General features: G+C 43.4%; 1 long non-coding RNA gene and 1 other non-coding gene across 2 annotated transcripts; one reads left to right on the top strand and one right to left on the bottom strand.

Moving 5' to 3' along the window:
* Positions 1-3,165: 3,165 nt before the first annotated feature.
* LOC136201760 (small nucleolar RNA R71) lies at positions 3,166-3,272 on the bottom strand. The gene has a single exon (XR_010674103.1). It is a non-coding gene; the product is annotated as a small nucleolar RNA R71 (small nucleolar RNA).
* Positions 3,232-9,271, top strand: LOC136235104 (uncharacterized). Its single transcript, XR_010691652.1, has 4 exons — positions 3,232-3,288; positions 8,172-8,236; positions 8,432-8,517; positions 9,242-9,271. It is a non-coding gene; the product is annotated as an uncharacterized lncRNA (long non-coding RNA).
* The last annotated feature ends 10,523 nt before the right edge of the window (positions 9,272-19,794 follow it).

Here is a 19,794-nt window from a genome sequence, read left to right as displayed (position 1 = left end):
TTAATTAATGGGAGAAGTTAACTATGCTATTAATTAATTGTAATCAAGTAAAATGACAAAATGTTGTATCATAAAGTCTATTGTTATTATAAATGTTTGTTTTTTTGTTGCATATGAAGAGAAAATTTAATTAGTCTTTTATTTCATGAAATGTAATAATGCAAAATGGAAGCCGGCAAATTGTTTAAGAGTTAAATTAAATAATTTAATGTACTAATATTAGCCGGCTCATATATATATTATAGGGAGAAGGTATAAAAAATACACGGGGATAGGGATAAAAAAATTGAGATGAGTTATCTCATGTTTGATTTAGGGATAGGTTAAGGAGATAAAAGCGGAATATGAGTCTTATACCTCAAATCCTATACCCAAGAGGGGGTGGTATAAGGATGTCGGATAAGCTCCTGCGATTTTAATAGGATGGAAAAGTCTATCTTGACCCTGTTTGGTAAAGAGCGTTTTGGGATAAAAAGAGTGGTTTTGACCAACTTTAGAGGTTTGACCACTGAAACCGCTGATTGTAGTGTTTGGTGGAGAAAGGTTTGGGAGAGAGTTTTGGGATGAAAACGTTAATTTAGAAAAAGCTCCAGAGCTTTTTCAATTAGCGTTTTGCAATATTAAAATTAATGGACTTCTTTAACCCTAATAGATAGACTCTCTATTCTCATGCTGTTATCGTCGTAATTTATAGCATTTTTAGTATTTAATTACTAGTTATTTTGTACCATTTTAATAAATTTTAATAATGGTTTTTGTATATTTTCTTCATTTTATGTATCTAAGCCAATTTGTGTGTTTTCTAGGCACTTTCGCAAGGTTTTCAGCACAAATAACCAAGTCGGGGCTTAAGGCGACAACTCGGGAGTAAAAGGGACCAGAAAAAAGGAATTTTAGCGACACCCAGCGTGCACTTCGTCGCGGATGTGTGCTGTAAGATAAAAAGTCCAATCGTTCACACTAGGACAGATTTGACACATTTTCGTATTTTCAACGTATCTCCCTCATACGGACTCGGATTGAGGCGATTCAAAATGCGTTGGCAAGCTAAGAGAAAGATGAACAAGTGACTAATAATGGCCTCTCCAAATTCGAAGTGTATCAAGCCCAGAAAATTCCCAAAGTTAATGAACATGTTGAAGCCTATGATTCCTTTCCCACCTTTACACATTTCAACTCCTAAATTGTCAAAGTCTTCCACCATCCTCTCTTAAATGCAAAATTCAGAAGATTAGGGAGTGGGAGGCCATAAGGAGACTTGGTCTTTGGAATTATGTGTGCCATTTTACTATAAAAGGAGACCTTGGGTGCCATTTGAAGACACATCAAGCTTAGGCTTAACTTCTCCCTCTATAATGTTACTTTGCTGATTTTTCTCTTCAAAAATCAGTTGTTTGTGTTATTATAATTGTTGTTATTGTGTCAAGTTGTTGTTTGTGCAAGAGTTCATTCAATAAAAGTAAGTTTTAAGTTATTGAAAAAGTTCATTCGACAATCGTCATTACGGTTTCTTCTAAACTTTAATCTCTTTTATTACTATGAACTCCATTATCTATCTTACTAAGGTGTGTTTTAATCTAATCATGGGCTAAAACCCCCTTAACTAAGGCTAAAAGCGGATCTTAACCTTAATTATGTGGTAATTACGTTTAACCTATTTAAGTTATCTTTATCCTTTTTAAGAACTAACTTATGATTCTTAATGCTTGTAGGAGATGGGTCAACTCTCTACTTGGGTATAATTAATCGTTTATATTGATCGTGATTAAATTGATTAATCGAAATTCATAAGTTGGACCTAAAGACCATTTAGTGTGGCTTATTGGTTTTCCAAGGTTTTTCATGAATCTTATTACAAATTTTAGATTTATTACTTGAGCCGGACCAAGGGAAAGTAATAAATCGAAGGTTTGGAAATAAGAAAACTTAATGCTTCTTTGGATTAATTACTTGAGCCGGACCAAGGGAAAGTAATTAATCGAAAGTTTAGAACTAATTACTTGAGCGGTTTTTCTTGAATCTTAAGTAATCACTTTAGCCGGACCAAGGTAAAGTAGGTTAAAAAGGTTTAGATTAAATCTTATTACAAATCTTAGATTTATTACTTGAGCCGGACCAAGGGAAAGTAATAAATCGAAGGTTTGGAACTAATAAAACTTAATGCTTCTCTAGATTAATTACTTGAGCCGGACCAAGGGAAAGTAATTAATCGAGAGTTTAGAGCCAATCTCGAGAATCTATTAGTTAATAAGAAAAATCGTCATCTTAAAAAGGATAAAACATCTTAGAAGGGGTTAAGTGTTATTACCAAGTAAAGAGGTTAAGTGAAGCTAGAAGCCTTAGTTTCTTTAATATAAGTAATCTCTCATCTAATTTTGTACAATTTTCATCTCACTTCTTGCTTAAGTCTTAGCTTGGTTGTCCATCAAAACTCTACATTTCGGTTGTTTAAATAATAGATAGTAAGCAAAAAGATTAATACTTATAATCACCATCCTCGTGGGAACGATACTCTACTTCTACTTTATTACTTGATACACGATTAAGGTACACTTGCCTTCACATGCACGTATACGTAAAACGCGCATCAAGTTTTTGGCGCCGTTGTCGGGGATAGTAGAATTATAATATTAATCTAGTCGAGCTTCTATTAATTTAGACGTTTTATTTTATTTTATTTTTGTTGTTTTTATGAACACAAGAAGTTTAAGTTGGCCTTTATTATTGCCCGATCCTGAAATTGAGCGTACTTTCCACAGGAACTTGGCTAATCGAAGAGCAAACATGGCGCAAGAGGAACGTTCCATCATGGATCTACTCACTCCGAACCGTTTGGACATGAATTCAAGTATCGTGGAACCTACCATTGGAGCAAACAACTTCGAGATCAAGCCGGCAATGATCCAACTTATACAAAACTCCGGTCAATTTGGCGGAGATCCGAGAGAAGATCCAAACTCCCATTTAAATAAATTTTTTAAACATTATTCTATGCTTAAGCAAAATGGGGTACCACCAGAAGCTATTAAACTAAAGTTGTTTTCTTTTTCTTTAAGGGACGATGCAGCTGACTGGTTAGACTCTCTCGAGGCCGGATCCATTGGGACATGGGATGAGTTAGTTAAGAAATTCTTAGCTAAGTACTTCCCTCCATCTAAAACGGCGATGTACAAAAATGAGATAAGTTCTTTTCGCCAAACCGAGAGAGAGAGACTATATGATGCGTGGGAGCGATTTCGTCGACTATTGAAGAAATGCCCACATCATGGATTTGAGAAGTGGCAACAGGTTAGTATTTTTTATAATGGTTTATCTTCCGCTAACTGTGCCACAATTGATTCCGCCGCAGGTGGCAACATTCTTAAGAAGACCCAAACGGAGGCTTATGATTTAATCCAAGAATTGGCGGAAAGGTGCTCTCATTGGCAAGCGGAGAAAAACCTCAAAACAAGATGTTAGACGAGGTGCCGCGACCTAATCTCCCGGGCGGACCGGGGGGTGGACACCTCATGGCGACGTAAGTGGTGATTGGCGCCGAAAGCAACCAATCGTGGAATCAAGCTGCTGGCAGGACCGGAGCTCGGAGATATGGAAGAGTCGCCACCCACGAATGGGAAAATGAACACCGATCCCTTACGGGAGACCGGTGTGGGTTCGGGAAACTTAGGTACGAGCCGAGAAGGCTAGCTCCTTTCCGGAGAAAGGCTACTAGGCACCCCGACATCGCCCGATTATGAACCACCGGCCTCCTACTCAGCATGTTAGGCGATAACAGACTAATCGTATATTTCTTTAAGTTTAAAATTCATTTGAAACCTTTTCTTTCTCGTTTTGAAAACCGTTTTGAAAACCGTTTTGAGCATACATTATTGAAAAGCCATTTTAGTAAAGAATCACCCATTTATATCAGTTCAATATACATATAAAAGAGAGGGGAAGAAGGAAGAATTGATTTATCTACAACGTGATTTACATTTCGTGTTGCGTGTTAATTCTATACTTACTCATTTCCCCAAAATGAGTTCATTTACATGGTTCGCACCTTAATCGCCGTTGGAATGACTTAGGTACGTTTTAAAACCCCGTTTGATGAAGTCCGCCTGAATCGCCGTTGGAACGACTCAAGTGTTTGAAAACATTAAGGTAAAAACCTTTAATAAGAAAACGTGGTTAAGCATACAAGTCAATTTATTTTGTATAAATCATTTAAGAAAACGATTAAAAAACTCTATTATTTATAATGAAAACGATTTTAATTATAAGGTTCACTTAATCCGTCGTTGGAACGGACTAAGGTTTTAAAACGTGATGTTTTGGAAACAAGTTAAAGATGTCAAGAAAACGTTATTTACACTTTTAGAACCTCTAGAAAAGCCTTTAGTTTAAATCATCAAATTGAAAACTCTTTTTGGTGATTTATTTCCCCCTTTTGACTCAATGGACTCTTTACTTGTCACAATTACAACAATAAACATATTAAATCAAAATTCACTCCAAATAAAGCCCATTTGAAATATGGACCCATAAATGTCAATATAGACATATTATATACATTTTAGCCAAAAAAACCCATGAAATATTTATAGAGAAAATAAGGATAAGTAAAAAGATACTATGTAATAAACATATAAGAAATGATAATAAAAATACTAAATATAATACATTTTTACTTTAAACATGTGAAAATAATAGATAAAACTCCTAAATAAGAAAATAACATTTATCCCCAAAATAGTTTCACCTAATAATAACTAATATAACCCGAATAGCCCAAAAACTATATATATATATATACATAATGTAGTTTAAATATCAAAATAATACCCATTATCCACAAAATATCTACTAATTAATTACTTCCAAAACACCTAAATAAATAACATTCTAAAATAAAATCCATTATCATTTAAATGAAGGAAAAAGAAAATATATATATACATATACTTATATTAGATTAAATCAAAAAATGATATATAAATATCCTAAATAACTATATGTACCAACTATCCAAAAATAGTTTGAAAATATTTATTACATAACTACATATATATACACAAAGGATTAGAAGCTTAAAAGTTGAGAAAGAGGGACTAAAACAGCATTTTTTACATTCTGGCAGATTTACCGACGGAAAATCCGTCGGTAAACAGCAATTAGTGACAGAAACGGTAAATTACAGCAGCACTCCATTTATTTCCAGATTTATTCAAAAGCTTTAAATTAAGTCTAATTCAATCGTTTTGGATTTCCGAACTACCAAAAATGGATCATAGTCAATAACGGAAGTTCCTAAAACGACGTTTTTATTTTAAAACGTTATTTGGAAATTTCTTTTTCTAAAAAAAAAAAGCTTATAATTACAACGTCTTTTAATACCCGAACTACCCTTTTTATCGGATCACGGTTCGTATTGGGATATCAAAACGAGGTTTTTTTTTTAAAATAAAACCAAATTTTATTCAACCCGAAATGGAAATTAAATAAATACACCAAATTAAATAAAAAGTGATAAAATAAATGAACAACTAAATAAATAAAAACTATAAAAATAAATAAAGGAAAGAAATAAATTAAATAAAAATAAAAACGAGTCTAATCCTCGGATAATACCTTAAGTTCGGTATTGACGGTTGACGTCGGTTGATTTCACGAATCGTGCTTCCCGTTGTTTTTGGTAAAATTTTAACTCTTAGGAGATTTGGAATTTTTAGGAAAAAAAATGTTTTTTCCCAAAAAAACAATTTTCTCTCTCTAAAAATGTTTAGAGTGAGAAAATCTTTCCCAAAAAGCCTCCTCCAAATGCATGGGGATCCGTGCCTTTTATAGGCATTGGATCCCCGGACGGAATGGGCGACGCCCGAGCAAGATCGGGTGTCGCCCAAAGGGGTTGGGCGGCCACCCAAGCCATGTTGGGCGGCCGCCCAACCTCTGTTGGGCTATCGCCCAACATTGTTGGGCGATCGCCCAACAGAGTTGGGCGAGCGCCCAACAATCGTTGGACGCGCGCCCAACGATCGTTGGGCGCTCGCCCAACGGCTGCCGGGCGCGCTCGCCCGACGCCTGCCGGGGCGCGTCTCGCGCCGTCGGGCGTACACGCCCCGTGGCTGTCGAGCGCGCGCTCCGCGCCGCCGGGCTCGTGCGTCCAACGGACGTCGAGCGCGTGCCACTCGCAGTCGGACGCGTGCGTCCAGCGGACGTCGAGCGCGCGCCCCGTGCTATCGGGCGGGCATCCGACCATCGTTGGACGCGTGTCAGCTGCCGCTAGGTGCTCGCACCGCGCCGCTGAGCACTCGCGAGCCGCCCAATCGACGACCGCGCACCATCGCAACTTCTCCTTCCTTATTATATATTATTTTTTTGTTTTTTAAAACTTCCGGAATCAACCGTTTCAACCGTCTTGTTTACAGGTTTTCGTCACAGGTCCTCCGACTCGGTGTCTACAGTTGCCCCTACTTTCCTATTTTGACAGTGATGTGTGTGTTTTGAAAACGTTTTTTGCTAACGCAACACATGCAATGTAAAACATATAAAAGTAAAAGACACGTAAAGAGTAGGAGGAAGAATACCTAACCTTCGCGCTGCGCGTTCGGGCGTCGTTCTCGATTCTTTTCGTCCTTGCCTCTAAATCGGCTGCCGGCGGATGTTCTTCTTACGGACCCTAGCGTACGTTGACTGTGGGTAAAATTGGCTCGAAAGCAACCTCGGTCGTGGACCGTAGGTAAGATGACTAAAAAGCTACCTCGGTCGTGAACCATAGGTAAGATGGCTAAAAAGCTACCTCGGTCGTGAACCGTAGGTAAGATGGCTAAAAAGCTACCTCGGTCGTGAACCGTAGGTAATATGGCTGAAAAGCTACCTCGGTCGTGAACCGTAGGTAAGATGGCTGAAAAGCTACCTCGGTCGTGAACCGTAGGTAAGATGGCTAAAAAGCTACCTCGGTCGTGAACCGTAGGTAATATGGCTAAAAAGCTACCTCGGTCGTGAACCGTAGGTAAGATGGCTAAAAAGCTACCTCGGTCGTGAACCGTAGGTAATATGGCTAAAAAGCTACCTCGGTCGTGAACCGTAGGTAAGATGGCTAAAAAGCTACCTCGGTCGTGAACCGTAGGTAATATGGCTAAAAAGCTACCTCGATCGTGAACCGTAGGTAAGATAGCTGAAAAGCTACCTCGGTCGTGAACCGTAGGTAAGATGGCTGAAAAGCTACCACGGTCGTGAACCGTAGGTAAGATGGCTGAAAAGCTACCTCGGTCGTGAACCGTAGGTAAGATGGCTAAAAAGCTACCTCGGTCGTGAACCGTAGGTAAGATGGCTAAAAAGCTACCTCGGTCGTGAACCGTAGGTAAGATGGCTGAAAAGCTACCTCGGTCGTGAACCGTAGGTAAGATGGCTAAAAAGCTACCTCGGTCGTGAACCGTAAAAAAGCTACCTCGGTCATGAACCGTAGGTAAGATGGCTAAAAAGCTATCTCGGTCGTGAACCGTAGGTAATATGGCTAAAAAGCTACCTCGGTCGTGAACCGTAGGTAAGATGGCTGAAAAGCTACCTCGGTCGTGAACCGTAAAAAAGCTACCTCGGTCGTGAACCGTAGGTAAGATAGCTAAAAAGCTACCTCGGTCGTGAACCGTAGGTAATATGGCTAAAAAGCTACCTCGGTCGTGAACCGTAGGTAAGATGGCTAAAAAGCTACCTCGGTCGTGAACCGTAGGTAAGATGGCTAAAAAGCTACCTCGGTCGTGAACCGTAGGTAAGATGGCTAAAAAGCTACCTCGGTCGTGAACCGTAGGTAAGATGGCTGAAAAGCTACCTCGGTCGTGAACCGTAGGTAAGATGGCTGAAAAGCTACCTCGATCGTGAACCGTAGGTAAGATGACTAAAAAGCTACCTCGGTCGTGAACCGTAAAAAAGCTACCTCGGTCGTGAACCGTAGGTAAGGTGGCTCAAAGGCAAAAAGGTTCTTTCTAACGATTCTGAATTCTTTTAAAACACCGTTGTCTGTATTTTCTCACTGGAGCTAGTGTCCTGGAGGTTCGAATGGTTTGGTAGGAATGTCTTTTTGGTTCGGAATGATTCACATTGTCGATTATTTTTCTGTTGACTGTCGTCTGTATTTTGACTGGTGCCACTGTTCTGTAAAAATTGACTGTCATTGGGAGTTCTTATCTTGACAGTATTGGCCACTGTCTGGGAGAAGCGCAGGCTGAAACGGACTGCAAATCGGAGGTCTGTGCACCTGGTAATCAATTATTTACTTTTTACCTTTATGTCACATCGTACTTTTTTCGCTATTTACGGGAATGCCATTCCTCTTTCCTATATAAGGTGGTGGGGTTCCATTTCAACCCCACACCTTCTCTTTCTTCTCTCTCTCTCTAGATTTTGATTTGGATTATTCTCGGAATGGATTTGGATGAATGCGATGACACGAAAGGCATGGAGGAGGTTTACGTGAACCTTGCTAGAGTGGACCCTTTCCACGACCCTACGACGCATCTGAGCCGGACACGCTGTAACGAGGTAAGTACTTTCTCACTTTTTCGTTATTTGGTTCAAATTCTAGGCTTTAGTATCCTTATCCGAATATGATTTGCATGCTAACCTTTAGATTGCCTTAGAGGACTCTAGTTAGAAAATGTGAATTTCTTTACTTACAAGTAACACTTGTTTACTTTGGTGTAAGAATGTGCGCTATATGCATTGTGAATAGTAAAACTACGACTTTATGCGTGCTAACAGTAAAAAGAACATGAATAATGAACGTGAATAGTAAAAAACGTGAATAGTGCACGTGGATAACGAAAACATGAATAGAGCACGTGAATAGTAAAAGCGTGAATGGTGCACGTGAATAGTAAAAACTTAACTAATGCCCGTGAGTAGTAAAAATGTGAATAGTAAAAACCTTAACTAATGCACGTGAATAGTAAAAACCTAACTAATGCATGCGAATAGTAAAAACCTTAACTAATGCACGTGAATAGTAAAAACTTAACTAATGCACGCGAATGGTAAAAACTTGACCAATGCTCCTTGTCAGTGCGGACGAGAGTGGATTAAAGAATAAAGAATTAACTAAATCCCACATAAATGACCCTAAGGAGAGATTTTACAGAAAATTGGTCCAAATTGACCAGACGTCTCTAGGTTAGATTCTGACCGAAAGAATAACTAGTCTTAACGTGTTTTCATCAAATGCAAGCTTAGGAACTATATTTAAACTTTCCTGTATTGTTCTTTCTAGTTCCTCGAGATTTCCGGGACCACGGCCGAGATCCACGTGTGGTATTCTATGTTAGGCGCCGCGACGAGAGCCCGTGTGCGTGAGTTGGGCTTTGAGCCCTTTATTTCAGCGCTGCCCCACACCAATGGGGTGTGCGATCGCTTTGGCCTGCGTGCCCTATGCGAGAGGTGGGTTGACTCGACCCATACCTTCCACCTTTCTTTCGGGGAGTAGCACTCCAGTTCCCTTCTGCTTTGACATGATACGTCCGCGGGTCGACCGTGCTAGGCTAGCCGCTTTGATTGGGCCAGGAGTTTACCCAGGTGCCAAATCCTCTCCAGCGAAGTTCATTTCTACCGCGAGCCTCTTGAGTCGCAGAGATTTTTGTGAGACGGATGACGCTGACTTGGCTGTCCGTAGCTTCCTAGTGTACACTTTGAGTGAGACGATTTTCCGCACCAAGAGCGGGAAGGTACATGTTGGTCTTATTCAGGCTTTTAGCGATTTGGATGCGGCGGTGTCTTATGATTGGGCGGGGTGGGCCTAGCCTTCCTATAGAAGTTTTTGGATTTGACTTGCCGGAAGCGCAAGGACTTCGGTGGTTACACTTTCGCTCTTCTGGTATGTGTGCACCCTGGACTCGTCCTTTCTATCTTCTTCATGCTTTCCGTTCATAACCTTTGTTTTTTATAAGCAGGTTTGGGCGTACGAGAGGCGGATTCTTCCTAGCCAGTCTCGGCATCGGTCACGAGTACCGAGGCTCCCTCTCATGACTCGGTGGAGAGAGTTTGATTTAGGCGCAGAGAAGAGATGGACAGTGGCGCGGCTCCTAGACTGGATTGACTCGCGGACCTTGGGACAGGTAGATATCTTCTAGTCGTGCTAGATTCTTGTTTGATTGGATCTGACTTTTTCTTTGTGTTTTTAGATCAAGTTTAGGTGGGACGACCTTGACTTCGGTCCCGACTATGCGTACGTGACTTTGATCCAGGAGCAGCAGTGCGTGCTCACCGGCCCTTGCGTGCGGGCCTGGTACTTAGGCGACCGGGGCATCACCGGGATTAGAGCGTCGCACTGGTCCCCGGGTGAGATCCCCATTTCCATGTTCGCGGTGCGGACCATGCCCTTGTCGGTTATCCGTCAGGACTTGACCCATCGGTTTGTGGGTAGAGAGGTGTGGGTTCATGTCGGGGGCCGTGATCTTTACCTATCGACTTTGTTGAGCGCGAGGGATGCCCCAGCAGTGGCGATGGATGTGGATCCCGTGGCAGACGTGTTTTCGCGGGAGGTTGTCGCGGCAGTCTTCGGTCAGGAGGAGGTCCCGGTGAGTGGTTCAGCCTATTTACCTTTATTCACAAGATAGCTAGCGGTATTCATTGTGTTTTCATTTGCAGGAGGGGTCCTGGAGGAGTGCTCATTTGTCAGACTTCTTCGATGGCGCTCGGGCTCAGACATCTGCGAGCGAGCCCCCTACTATGTCGGCGAGTCCTCCAGCGCTGCCTGACCGGAGAGATCCTCTTTGGGTGTGCCCGTTCCGGACTACGGGAGAGATTTCTCGACCCTTTGTTATGATGAGTCCGGGGTAGCCTACGCGGGTGTCGAGATGGCTCCTCCCGTCTTCACATCGAGGGTACCATTTGACCCTTCCGACGCTTCTCAGACTACGAGAGAGACTTGTACTGACTACGTGGGGCTGTCCGGTTATCTCAGAGACCGCCTCAGCTTGCGCTGTGCCGACCACCTGGTATGTACCCTTGCCTTATTTTAGTGTAGTGGAATGCATGCATGTATGTATGATTTCTGTTCTTGCCTATGCTGCTTTTTTTTTTCACATCTGTTTTTCTTCTTTTTTTGTTCCTTTTTTAGAGCGATCTTCACGCCCATGAGCGGAGACGGAGTGAGTCGGTGCGGGAGGCCGATGCCAGGGTTGGCCAGGTGTAACAAGAGCGGAACGACCACTGGTCGGAGGTAATGCGGAGGGAGACTGAGGGTCGCCTTGCTGTCGAGGAGAGAGCACGAGTCGCCGAGGAGAGACTCCGAGTTGCCGAGGAGGCCTTATCTGCAGAGCGGGCGTCACGCTTGAGGGATTTTGAGGACTACTGGGATATCCCTCCTTATTAGGCTTTATGGCTTTGTAGTAGTTTTTTTATTAGGATTACCCCGATGTATATCTGATGTATAGGGAGCGGGGTGGATAGCATGTAGGCTTTTTATTGTGAAAAGTAAGGTAGGAAATGTATAACTCATGATTCATATTACCATGCATTTAGTAGATTATGATGATTCCAATCATTCTCGTCAAATATATTCATGCCTTTGTTTATTTACAAACAACAGAAATACTTAGCCTCTTATACATTGTTTTTGTAATTGCTCAAGTTATAACTACTGTTACCAGGACCCGCCTTTCGGTTTTCGGATCCCGACGATTTTTCTCCTCTCCTTTTACTATCCCAGAATTTTCAAATGAGTGCCCTTTCGGGTTTTCACCCACTGGGATGTCCCTTATTGTTGCATAGGCCGCCCTTTACGGGTTTTCAACCTATCGGGAATTTTTCTTTTTTTTTTTTACGAAAAGTATTTCTTAAGCCTATCCAGGTTGGTAGGTTCGGAGAATTCCATGCCGTCCATAGTAGTTAACTTCACCGCTCCTTTGCTTAGTATCTTCTTCACGAAGAATGGCCCTTCCCAGTTAGGCTTAAACTTGCCCCTAGGGTCGGTGTGCGTCACACAGATCTATTTCAGCACCATGTCCCCCTCTTTGATAGGGCTGGCCTTGACCTTTTTGTTGAAGGCTCGGGCCATCCTTCTCTGATATAGCTGCACATGGTAAAGGGCTTCCATCCTTTTCTTGTCAACCAAAGCCAACTGCTCATATCGCTTCTTCACCCATTCCGTCTTGGGAATCTCTGCTTCCACTACGATTCTCAACGATCGCTTTTCGATCTCAATCGGCAGGACTGCTTCTGCCCCATACACTAAGGAGAACGGCGTTGCCCCCGTTGACGTCCTAACCGTCGTGCGATAAGCCCATAACGCGAGTGGGAGCTGCTCGTGCCAATTCCAATGTGATTCCACCGTTTTTATGAGAATTCTCTTAAGGTTCTTATTAGCTGCTTCTACTGCGCCATTAGCTTGCGGACGATACGGAGAAGACCTGTGATGTTCAATACCATGTTCTCGGAAGAGACCTCTCACTTCTCCTTGAAACTGGACCCCATTATCTGTGATTATGTGATGAGGCACTCCGAATCTGGTGATTAAGTGTTTTTCAATAAACTTCCTCATCTGTTTAGACCCCAACTTGCCAAACGACTCTGCCTCTACCCACTTGCTGAAGTAATCAATGGCGACTGCAATAAATTTATGCCCATTCGAAGCATTAGGCCTCACCTCCCCGATGATATCAATGCCCCAAGCCGCAAATGGCCTAATAGGTGCCAACACATGCAATTCCATGGCCGGTAGATGACTATAATCCCCGTGGATTTGACAATCGTGACATTTCTTCGCATATTCGTTACAATCTCTTTCCATGGTGAGCCAGTAGAAGCCTTACCTTATGATTTTCTTTACTAACACCGCTCCTCCCATATGGGCCCCACAAATTCCCGAGTGTACCGATTCCATTGCCTCGCGGGCTTCTCCCGCATCCAAGCATCTCAGTTGTAACCCATCGATGTGCCTTTTGTAAAGCAAGTCGTTGTGGATGACGAACTGCCGAGCTAACCTTCTAATCACAGCTTGATCCCTAAGTTCTGACTCTGCCGGGTATGTTCCACTTTTCATAAAGTTCACGATATCGAAATACCACGGCTTTTCATCTGCCCCTAACAGCATTACGTCTTCGTAGCATGGTTTGTGAGATCTCCTCAATACCAACGGTTTCGAGGCAAGGTTCCGGGGGTTGTCCCAAACTGACACTAAAGTGGCCAAAGCGTCCGCAGCCTGGTTCTGTGCTCGAGGGATATGATAAAAACGACATTCCTTGAATCTTTGTGCCAACCCTTCTAGCTGGTCTAGGTATGGAGGCAACCTTTCTTCCCTCACTTTCCAGTTTCCCTGCGCTTGTTCGATAATCAGTTTTGAGTCGCCCCAAATTTCAACATATGATGCTCCCAGTGCTGCTAATGACTCCAACCCATAGATGCACGCTTCATATTCGGCCATATTATTAGTGAGAGGGAAGGATAGCTTCTTTGCCATCGGGATCCTTTCTCCCTCTGGTGAGATAAGTAATACCCCTACTCCGGCTCCATTCGAATTAACTGCTCCATCAAAGAACATTTTCCATGGTATAATTTCTATTGCGTTCAAGTGCTCATCGGGGAAATCATAGTTTATCTCTTCTTCTTCTTCTGCGCTCAGGGGTTGGTTGGCCAGAAATTCTGCTACGGCCCTCCCCTTGATAACCTTCTTCGTTACGTATTCAATATCAAACTCGGACAAAAGCAACAACCATCGGGCTAGCTTCCCTGTTAGAGACGGAGTTCGGTACAGATACTTCACGGGGTCCATCCGGGAAATAATGATCACTTTGTAAGATTGAAAATAGTGCCGTAGTTTCTTGGTTAGCCATACTACTGCTACGCACGTCTTTTCGATCATGTTATACTTAAGCTCGTACTCCAGGAACTTCTTACTCAGATAATATACCGCGTGCTCCACGCCCGTGTCCCCTTCCTGGGCCAGCATTGCCCCAATGGATCGCTCCTCGATTGCCACATAGAGGAGTAGCGGTTTTCCCAGTTTAGGCGGTCTCAGAATTGGCGGATTAGACAAGTAATCCCGGACCTTCTCTAAGGCCTGCTGACACTTATCATTCCAAATCGTGGGTTGATCTTTCCGTAGCAACTTAAAGATCGGCTCGCAGATTGCAGTGAGTCTTGCTATGAACCGGCTGATATACTGAACCTGCCCCAGAAACCCTCTCACTTCTTTCTCATTCTTTGGTACCCGGCATTTCTCGTATGGCCTTCACTTTGTCGGGATCTACCTCAATTCCCTTGTTTCCGATTATATAGCCTAAGATTTTCCCCGATGAAACGCCGAAGAAGCACTTCTTCGGGTTTAACCCTAGTTTGAATTCTGCAATTCGAGCCAAAAACTTCTCGAGTGCAGCAAAATGCCCCTCTCTCGTCTCTGATTTGACCATCATGTCATCCACATAAACTTCTACCTCCTTGTGTATCATATCATGGAATAGTGCTGTAGCCATTCGCTGGTAAGTTGCCCCGGCATTCTTCAAACCAAACGGCATCACCCTGTAGCAGTATGTTCCCCACTCAGTTGTGAACGAGGTTTTTGCTTTGTGTTTCTCGGCCATCTGAACTTGCATGTAGCCCATAAAACCGTCCACATTCGTGTGTAAGACGCTCGATGCTGCACTATCGATCAATACGTCAATATGAGGCAATGCGAACTCATCTTTCGGGCATGCTTTATTAAGATCTCTATAATCGACGCACATTCTCACTTTGCCGTCCTTCTTCGCGATGGGCACTACATTTGCGACCCAATGGGGATAGTCGATTACTTCGATGAACCCTGCTTCTAACTGCTTCTTCACTTCTTCTCTGATCTTATCTGCCCCTTCCGGTCTCATGCATCGGAGTTTCTGTTTCACGGGCCTCGCCTCGGGATATGTTGGAATGCGGTGAGTTACGATTGATTGATCGATTCATGGCATGTCTTCGTATGTCCAAGCAAACATTATTTCGTATTTTTTAATTATTCTCTCAAATTCTTTCCTCTCTTCAATAGTTAATTCTTGAGCAATTTGTATAAGTTTAGGATTTTCATCCATGCCAAGATTGAAAGTTGACATTTCTATTGTATTGATTTCAAATGTAGGCATGTTATATGAATGAGAATGCATGGAATGATCACGATCAACATCAAGCAAGTAAGCAAAATCAGAATTCATTTCATTGATAGTATTGGCGAGTACATCATCAGATTCGAATAAAGCAGTAATACAATTTTCATCGTTAAGGTCCTCGGGTTTCTCATGAACTTTGGAGGTACTGGGCTCGTCCACCGCTCCCACAGTGGCCTCAATAGTAACGACCTGCTCCTCGGCATTCAAATCTAACATCATAATCTCCTCGACGAAGCAACTTGCCTTTCCTTTGCCCCAGTCAGTCACATCATTGAAGATCTCAAAACCTGGCAGAATCTTTCCTTCGGTGCTAGTCCATCACTCGGGGGTCCCTGAATAAACCTTTCCATGCCCCTCATTCACGAAATACTTCCTTAGGCCCACCTTTCCTTCACTACTTGTGTTGGACGGACTTCCCTGTTCATATCCTAAACCCCTTCGGGTTTTCTGACTCTTGAAATCCGGAAATTCTGGCAACCCTTGATGGTGTGCTCCCAAGCCCATACCGGGGATGAAACCCCTTTTCATCATTTTCACCACATCGGAGGTCATGCTAGACTCGTAAATCCCAGAAACTTGGAATCCGGAGAAAAGCTGAGGCTCAATTCCCAATGCCGCCATCGAGCTCAATTTTTCTGCTCTGATCGTCACTATCTCCTCCCCGAAGGGGAATTTGATCATTTGGTGGAGCGTGGAGGGCACACCTCCTAACTTATGGAACCATGGGCGTCCCAACAATACAGCAAAGGTTACCGGGATATCTAGCACCGTGAACTCTATTTCCTCCTCGTGCGGCCCCACTTTCAGCTTGGCCTTAAAAACTCCTTCGATGTGCCTACGGCTATCATCATAAGCCCTGATCAGAGTTTCTGAGGCCGTCAGGTCCCCTCTTTCTACTCCCAACTTAGATAAGAGTTTCAGCGGGCAAACATTAATGGCTGATCCATCATCGACCATCACACAACTAGTTTTCTTCCCGTTAATTTCAGCTCGGATGTATAAAGGCTTGTTGTGAGCCTTCCCCTCTTCTGGGAGAACCTCGTCAGTAAATGTGATTTCGGTTTCCTTCCGGGCCATAATCGCCCCTACCAACGCTGCCGGCTCGGTATCGGTAGAAATAACCAAATTCTGCAGCTCTTTCATCAGATTTTCACGATGGTATTTGGAATGGCATAGGACTTCCCACACCGTAGACTTAGCTTGTGTTTTCTTCAACTGCTCGAGGACTTGGTCATCTGGCTTGGGAGCCGATCCTTCCCCTATCTCAGTCTCAACCACAGGTGCCTTTCCCTCGGCCACTCGACCTGATCTTGTCATGACAGCAATTTCCGGTTCTTCATCAGATTCATCCCAAATATTGATAGGAATCTGCCGATTAGCATCTTCCTCGTCCAAGGAACTTTCCCAAATGTCTACAATCATTAGATCCATAACGTGAGGAATGTTCGGATTCAAATAAAAAGGATCCGCCGATCCATACAATGCCCAACCTATCAGATCATCATAATCCCGGAGGGACACTTTACTCATTCTCCTTGCTGCTAGTGGAATAGCTCCTCTCTGTATGCACATAAGCTGCACCTTATCACTCATTGTTTCGTGACACTGCTCATACCGGTGCCTCCACCTCCTAGCATAATCCACGAATGGTTCCTCGGGGAATTGCCTGATCCTATCCAGATCTTCCAGGGATCCCGTCCATGGAACATACATCTCATATCTCACCACAAAAGCATTCCTAAGAGGTATCCAATGACCCATTTCTTCTTCTGATAGGCCATGGTGCCACAACAAGGCTTCTCCCATTAGGGTTTTTGGGAAATGTTCACGTAATTCACATTGCGGGAACCCGGCGTCATACATGTGGTTGCGGAATAACTTCACATGCTCAACAGGATCCTGGTATCCACCATACCTAGGCATTGCCAACACTGCCTCGGGCGTTTCATAAGAGGGGGAGTCCGGGATTTGATCCGCCAACATCCATACCGTATACTCTTTGATAAACCTCTTCGTCATTGCCGCCCAATCGGTCTTAACATACATCGGAAGTGACATATACCACATCAACGGCTCACCCATCAATGAATTACAGAACAAGCTGGTGATCTCTTCTTCCTTAAAACCCAAGGGCGCCATGGCCGACAAGTAGAAATGAAGGTGTTCCATCGGATCTTTGTTGCCATTATACTTACTGACCCTCGGTAGCGGACGCTTGATAGGTCCGATCTGCATCGCAAAGCGCTCTGCAGTCCTGTCCTCAGCTCTTTGATACTTTTCTAGAAATAGATCTGACAATTGATCCCAATCATACTTGCAAGAGTCGGGTAATGAGTGAAACCACCCCAAAGGCTCGCCTATCAGCGAATGGTGGAACCACTGAGCAATCTCATCCACCCCGAAGGATTCAACAAACATATCGCGCATATATTCATGAAAGTGCACCTCGGGATTTCCCCCTCCACTAAACAGACCCAAATTAGGCACAATAGTTCGAGACGACCCTTCTCCGGTCTCTTCGGCAGTATCTTCATCATACGGTGCTCCACCATCCAATCCCTCTCCCATCGGTTCATCCTCTTGTTCCTCGCCAAAGAAGGACACATATAGACCATTTCCTACATTGTTCCTTTCGTCGGAATCCAGCAACTCCTCTACGTTCTCCGTGAAGGATTCCATCACTACGCATTCTGTCAAACCAACTCCAATCATGCTCACCCTATGATTAGGCAATGGATTACGCCTAGTGGAAGGGTTTGCTGACGAAGGATCAGCTATCTTTTTCTCCTCGATTAAATCCTGGATTTCGTGTTTCAGCCTCTCACAATTCTCAATTGTATGCCCATAACTGCTGTGGAACTCACAATACCCTCTAGCCTGTATCTGCGGAGTAGGTGGAGCTTTGTTATAAGGAGTAAGGGCTTTCAACAATCCCTTTTTCTGCAAACGTTCAAAAACTTTCGCGTAAGTCTGATCAAACTTGGCGAACTGCCTCTTTTCGATAGCATTAAGATCAAGCACTTTCACTGCAGCGGACTATGTACTCGCACTTGGCCCTCCGGCACTATATCCAGACTTCGTCCACTTGGTATAGGCTTTCTTTGGTTCTCCATCCCCCTCAACGGTCAAGGCACAGCTATACATCTGATTGAAATCGGTAAAAGGCATATACCGCAACTCATTCTTAATATACGGCAATGTGTTACCGACTACCATTCGGATCTGATCCTGCTCAAGCGGCTTTTGTTTTATAACCGCGGCCTTGGCCCTCCATCTTTTCACAAAATCGGAGAAAGATTCCCCAGTCTGCTGCTTAGTGCTCTCAAGCTCCTTCAAAGTGACCTCAAGCATGGTGTTGAAGCTATACTGAGCGATAAATGACTTCGCTAACTCTTTCCAATCCCTCTTCATCACCATCGGCAATGCATGAAACCATGTGAGGGCAGCCCCCTCAAGATAGGTGTTAAACAGCCCCAGGACTTGATCCTCAGTCAGGATCGTGTGCTTTATTATAGCGACATACTGATTCATGTGGGCAGTGGGATCCCCAGTTCCATCGAACCTTTTCATGTCAGGGAGCCAGAATTTCAAAGGCAAAGCCGTCGCTGATAAACAATTCTTCAAGTTATAAAAGTCCTGACTCCCGGAACTTCCCCCACGTAGATCCTGCACCTCCTGAGTGATGTGTTGCTTCCACTCCTCTTCCTTAGCTTTCTCTTTCTCAAGCTGCTTCCGGATATAATCCTGATAGTCATCCTCATTCCCAAAGCGAGGTCCATCGTTCACCTCATTCTCAGCGTGTTTACTGCCACTTTTGTCATCCCTCATGGCCAACTTAGCTAACTGGGCCGCTATTACCGCTAACTGCTCATTAATGTTGTTCACAGAGTTTTCCAATCCGGCCACTTTTTCGTCGGACGCAGACATACTGGCTGAAGACTGAGTATACTCGGACGAAGATGATTCCGAAGCCACAACTGCCGATTCAGAACTGTCAATCTGTAACTGGTCAAACTGCCTAACTAGCCGACTGCTCTCTCGGTACCACAATCGCTTAATGATGACGTCTGCGCGAATGGTATCCATTAGTATGTATGCATGATTTTATATGCATGATTCGTGGTGTGTGCGTTTATTTATTTACGGATATGTAAGATAAGAAGAACAAACGTTAGTCTAATTACACGTATCACAACATCTCTCTTCCACCCTTATTCCTCCACACACTCGATGGTCCAAGTCTCTTTCCTAGGATTTTGGTTTGGGGCCCACATTGCGATCCAGGGGACGCGTGATGCCGTCGATTATTGCGGAAAAGTAAATCATTCATCAGACAATACAGTTTGTTTTGACATATCAACGTTTAGTGACTAAGATATCGACCAAGTTGGATTGTCCTTTCGGAATAACTCGTCTTTTGTCATTTTACGAGACGCATTAGTTTGGGTTTTGACTCCCTTTGAGCGCATCTCGGATTTTAGACGTGGTACAAGTTATTCTTCTGGTTCAATCATTCGTTATTGACAATGACTCGTTCCCTTTTATTCGCGTGGGTTCGTGTTTCGATTTTTAGATTACAAAGGGATCTTTTTGGATCTATCGAGAGACGTAACCACGTGTTTATTTAGTGATGAAAGCACTTTTTATTTTAAGGAACGGACTCATCGCGTAACGTGTTTGTTTTTAACGTCAA

This window comes from Euphorbia lathyris, chromosome 7 (assembly GCF_963576675.1).
Source record: "Euphorbia lathyris chromosome 7, ddEupLath1.1, whole genome shotgun sequence".
NCBI lineage: Eukaryota > Viridiplantae > Streptophyta > Magnoliopsida > Malpighiales > Euphorbiaceae > Euphorbia > Euphorbia lathyris.
This window is presented reverse-complemented; position numbering and strand designations above follow the sequence as displayed.